The 6,041-nt window shown below is 44.6% G+C and overlaps 1 protein-coding gene across 3 annotated transcripts in view; it reads left to right on the top strand.

Moving 5' to 3' along the window:
- PRDM16 (PR/SET domain 16) overlaps nt 1–6,041 on the top strand; it is a 527,338-nt gene that overhangs the window by 414,161 nt on the left and 107,136 nt on the right. The gene's annotated exons all lie outside the window — the stretch shown is intronic.

Genomic DNA, 6,041 nt, shown 5'->3' with positions numbered 1-6,041 from the left:
TGTCCTGGCTGGTGTCAGCCAGCAGGAGGGCGAGTTCCTAACAGAGGGTTAATGAAAAGCTTGAGGAGGATCCACAGGATTGTGCCCAAAGAAATATACCTAAACTATTATGATGAGTTCCATGCAAAGCCTACAAAATATGTTAATCTATACCTATATTTTCAGTAAAGGGCTTATTCCATGGATGGGCAATTATTTTGGGCGGAGGGCTGCTTACTGAGTTTTGGCAAGCCATCGATGGCCTCATGACAGGCAGCCAGGGGCAGATAAATATTAATTTTCTAAATTTTTTAGGGGCCCCATGGGCTGGATAGAATGGCCTGGCAGGCCACATCCAGCCTGCAGGCCGCATTTTGCCCACCCCTGGCTTATTCAGTGTGTTTGCAGATGTGGGGGCCAATGTACTGGGCTAAATACAGACAGTCAAAAGGCCAAAGGCTGAATTGATTCAGTCTTTGCAGGTAAGTTTAAACTGCAGATTAAACTGAGAAACAGCTGGAGACGCATTCACTTTTGATTCAGAAAATGCAGGCATATGCCTGCAGTGGCTCAGGCCAGAAGCCGGGGAGTGCTAGAGCATGGCTCTCTGGTACATAGCCAGCATGGGCTGTGTGTTTGCCTCCTCTTCCTCCTGCCTCCAAGGTTTCTGGGATTTTCAGTCCAGAATCACAGTAGCAGGACTCTTCAGGGTTGCTAATCATTTCCTCTTCCTGCTTCCAGGTGCCTCTGGGTTTTGTAGTCCACAGTCACAGCCAGCAGTAAGTTTTTAGAAGGGCAGGGCAGCTCTGTGCTTAGGGGAAGGGAAGTTTAATCCTGCTCCCTGACCCCAGATCCCAGCTGGGGAGGCAGTCCCTGCTTCCCCTCCTCCAACCCTTCTCTGCTGGAGCAGACAGCCCAGCCCAGCCCAGGGCTGGAAGGTATTCTGGGATGCTGGTACGATTGCCAACTCTGACTGAAGCTATTCTGGGAGATTTTTTTCCCCAACATGACATATTCTCATTAATTGTACTGTTCAACCCATTCACAATATCAAACTCCCAGATTGCTGTCAGTAGTCACCAAGAGATTGATGCTGATTCGAGTAGACTCCCAGCCAGTCTGGGAGGGTTGGCGACCCTAGATGCTGGGAACTGTGATTTAACGTGAACAAGGAAGGGGTCTGGGACAGAAGTTTCATAAAGTAGTTTGTCTCAAATCAGTTAAGTCTGATACTATGTTCAATCAGGTTTATCTTAAACCCGTTTCAGTCATTTTGAAACTGGTTTATGTGCACTGAACTTCTGTTCTGTTACAGGTTTAAATCAGTTTCTGATAACTTAAACCGGTTTATATGTAACTTCTCTCCCTAGCCCTGGTGTTCAGGTTCTGTGCTGTGCCCTTGAGTTTGCTTGCAGAAATTTGAATGGTTACATTGAAGTCTTGCATTTTTCAAAGTGGAACACACCTTATAATTAATAAAGTGATGGTGAGCCTGTTGATGCCGTCCCATTGATGTTTCCTGATTCCAAGAACAGACCATACATACTCTTTAGTTTTTTCTAGCAGATTTAGTGACTTTAATATTACAGTAGTAGCCATAATACAGTAGTATATTAACAGGCACAAAAAGGCTTTCTGTAGTGGAATATTGTTGCAGGAGACATATACCACAGATCAGGCTGTACAGTTTTGCTCTGTACCAAGCTGCAGGCCCTATAAGCCTGCAATTTAAATCCATTCCTCTAAAACACTGAATTTTTCTTTTTACCCAATTACATCTTCACCTATTACCATATTAGTACCTACATTGACCTGAAAGCTTTTCTTTTCAGTTGGTGTTATTGGATTAATATATCTTAATTTTAGTTGGATTAATTAATTGGTTAGTGTAGGGCTGTGATTAACATGTAGAAGGTTAAAAAAAGTAGAACACTTGGAAAGCAGTGAGCAAATGTCATTGCTGTTGTTGTTGCCTTCATTTAATTTACTTTGCACCAAAGGAGATGGTTAATGTCCACCTTGAAAATATCTTGGACCTACATTTTCAAACATGCATAGTGGAGTTGGATGCTTAATTGACACTTGAAGGGTCCTGATTTACAGAGAGTAGGTATTTAGCACTTCCTCTACTGTCCAGCTACCTCTTTTGCTTGAAGTCATGCAGGTTACCATATACCTTATCAGATTTGTTCTGTTCTGTTTAAGTGCTCTGACCAAGATATCATTCTGCTAGCATTGTTAAGTAACTTGCAAGCTTTGTTCACCAGCGGGGATACCACTGGGTAGTGAATTTTCATAGATGAGGCTCATAGTCTGTAGGAAAAAAGTTTTTAAAAGTATTTTCTAAAGCTCACCACTTTTTTGCTAACCTATTTGATGTTCCAAATCAGGGGGCCTCAACCCCCAGCCTGCAGACCAAACCTAGCATCTGGCATCTGGCCTACAGGGAACCCCATGGGTTGGGAAATTCAGTGTCAGGGAAATGATGGAAGCTCCACATGGACAGATCCAGTCCCTCCAAGGCCATTGCTGGCTAGGATGAGGCCCACCCTGCACCTATCCAGATTAGGCTGAGCTGCTCCCTCCCGCACGCTGCATGGCTGGATTAGGGTAGGGTTGTGCACCTCCTCCCCTCCCCCCCACAGCTGGATTGGACCCCCCACCATGCAGGCTCCATGTGCCAGATCGAGCCCAGCAACTGGATCCGGCCTGCAGATGGACCTGTCACTGCCCATCCAGCCCACAGAGTGAAAGGTTGGGCCCCGCTGTTCTAAGTAGAACCATTTTTCAAATGTTTAATTCTTCTAGTAGTAATTAATCATGGCAGATTACCATTAACAAAACAAGATGTTTGTATGTAAGAAATCAGCCCTTCTACTGTACTGGAAGAATCATAGTTTCAATAATTCTCCATAAAGTACGTTTTTCACTGTGATATCTGCTGTTGTTCTTTCAAGTAGTAGCTGGGGAATAGTTAATAAGCACATGTTTTCTCTCAGTGTTTCCAAGGCTGCCCAGTGTAGTAAACCCAGTAACTTGCATTCCTGCATCAAACAGTGGTACAGTGCTGAAGGAAATGGGACACTCTTGCAAGTATTGTTTCTACCATTTTCTCAATAACATTGTGAATACATTCCGAATCAGGCACTTGAATTAACAAGGTGCGTCAAACAAGTCCATACCAAGTGAATGGTCCCAGCTAAACTTGAAAAGCCAGCATTCCACACAAGGATGTAAATGGGGCTTATCATCATCATTATTATGATTGTCTTCGTTATTGTTGCTGCTGCTGTTGTTATTCTGTGATGACTACGTAATCAGAACTCTGTGACCATTATCTTGTGAATCTCTTACCTTCACCACATCTGTTCTTCACATCTGTCTGTAGTCTTTCTCATGTGCAAACTGTAAGATCTTCATTGGAACAGGATTTTTCTTTCTATTACATATGTCTAAAAGCTCAGCACAAGTGTGTCCTGATCCTTGACTGGGGCCTAGAGGCATTGCTGTAGTACACTGCTGTAGTTATTAAAAATATTTTTTAATTGGTGACTAGTCACTCAGGTTTGTATGGGATATAAAACACAGGGAGCCCCTTCCCTAAAGAAGTGGCAGGCTAATGGCCTTTTCTAGTGCAATCTAACATATGTCACTAACTTTACATGTTTACAGGATCTGGTCAGTACCAATGCCCGTGACCTTCCAAATTCATAGAGGTAGAGTCCTCCTCCTCATCTCTTATTCTGCAAGGCATCTAGCACTGTCCAGCAACTTTTCAAGTTGTGTGGAAGGTTTAATCTTGATCTCATTGTCCATACAAGGGATACTCCACCCTGACAGAGGTCTTAAAGTGTTTGAGTTTTTTATGGTGGGTCCAAGTATCTGGTCCTTTTCTCAGTACTGTTTGATGCCTCTCTCCACTATTTTCCTTGTCATTCACTCATACACCTAAGTGTCTGAAGTGCCTGAGTTCAGCTGACCCTGGATCTAAGTACAGGTAGTCAAAAAGCCAGAGAATTAATCAATTCAGTCTTCGCAGGGTAGTCTAAGCTGCATACATTGAACTGCTAAGCAAGTGAACAGACATTCACTTCTGATTCCAGAAATGCAGCTACATGCCTGCAGTGGCCAAGGCCAGAAGCTAGGGGGTGCCAAAGCACACCTCCCTGCTCAACTGGAGTAGACAGCTTGGGCCAAGGCTAGCCCACCCACCCTGAGAGTGGGGGTATGTGTGCAGGGGAGGTGCCAAGCATTCTGGGATACTGGGGGACTGTAAATTAACTTCAATCTGCAGGAGATCTGGGACAGAAGTTCAATAAACTGATTTAACCTAAATCAGTTAAGTCTGATACTCCATTCATCTAGGTTTATCTTAAACCAGTTTTAGCTGTTTTGAAAGCAGTTTATGTGCACTGAACTTCTGCTTTGTTATAGATTTGAACTGGTTTCCAGTCACTTATACTGGTTTACATGCAGGGGCAACATGTAGGGGGTGCATGTGCACCCCCAAGTGTGGCAGTGCACCCTCCGCAAGCACTGCCAGTGGCATCTGTGGGCGGTCCATGATCATCCCTGGCCGCTGCTGCCAGCGGCACCTGTGGGTGATTGCCAACCCCTGGTCGGTGCTCGCCCCCCCTGCCGCTGCCAGTGCTGGCAGCATCTGCAGGAGCTCCGCACTTACTGCCATCGGGTTCTGCCGCTCCCAGCGCAGCCATGCCCCCACAGCCACCGGGGGCACGCGCCGTTCATGTTTGGATGTAATTTCTGTTCCTAGCCCTTGATGGCTGGCGCTGCCAGCACTTTCTCCTTAGGCCAGCCAGAAAGAAGCATGTTCTCTTTTGAGACATGCTGCTTAATACCAGTTGAATGGACTTGGAGAAGAAATTGTTAATCACTGGGTAAACAGTACGTAGCTGAACTCAGCAGTGTATGCAGAGCTGCTTGTACAGATAAGGGGCTTCCAGTAAACTTGACATCAGTGCTGTGGAGTTACAAAAAGTGGGCTGGACAGATTCAAAGAAATATTCAGGATAAACAGCACTGTGGTATGAGAATGGGAACACTGTCCACCACTTATATCATTATCCCTCACACTGATGTGTGTAGTATGAAAATACCCACTGCCGTATAAGCTACGCGAATGACAAAACAACAAGCAATTTATGGAAACTGTTTTAGATCAAATATGACTACATAAAACATGGCCCTTTTTCAGAGGTGTTTAATTGTTTAACTTGTTTTAAAAAAAGCAAAAGTATTTTAGTGCATGTCTGCCTTTCCTAGTGCCAGCCCAGAAAAGGAAGAAAAAAATGTGGTCCCTGAAGAGACGGAGCTGTCTCCGCCTGCAAGCAGAGATCTCCCACTTGATTTTCAAATGAAATGCACATAAGCATCCCGGCTTTGGATCCCAAGTTCCAGCGTCTCTCCTATCTCAGCTCCCTCCATGTTGACCTTTGTCCTTCTGGATTTTTTTTTTAATCATTGCTGTTGTCTTTATCCCAACTGCTGTTGGGAGTTTTTAATGATTCTGCTGGGGCTCTCAGCTGCAGTCATAAAATAGACAGAAAACAAGCCTCATCTTTATAACACAGAAGAGTGAACCGTGGAAGTTTTTAATCTCTTTGACCTTATGGTGGGGGGAGAGGGAGGTGAAGAAATTGTGACAAACAGCAGCTCTTTAATGCTAGGTTTGTTAGTGCTTTGAGTGCCCTAAGGGTTAATGTAACAGTTTTAAGTCCTTCAATCACACCCACCCCCACCTAGTGAACACTTCCAAATAATCCCTTTATAATAGACCCTTTTCCACAGATTGTATCTAACCCATGCATTAATGGGGCCCATTGGTGTCAAGCATTTCAACAAATATGGGCCAGCCGGCTGTCCCTCTCTCTAGCCATATACGTTAATGATCTTTTGCCCCTCTGACTTTGCTCCCCTGCTGCAAGGACAAAATTAAACTACTGCGGATGGCAAAATAGTTATTTGCTGCCCAGGCAATTACATACTTCCAAAACTCTCCAGCGCGGAAGGCCAGATGGACTTTATAGAAACCAGATCCGGGC

The sequence above is a fragment of the Gavialis gangeticus genome, unplaced genomic scaffold, assembly GCF_001723915.1.
Source record: "Gavialis gangeticus isolate Ggan-Ray unplaced genomic scaffold, GavGan_comp1, whole genome shotgun sequence".
Lineage (NCBI taxonomy): Eukaryota > Metazoa > Chordata > Crocodylia > Gavialidae > Gavialis > Gavialis gangeticus.
Note: the sequence above shows the minus strand (reverse complement) of the source record. Positions and strands in the feature narration are given on the sequence as shown.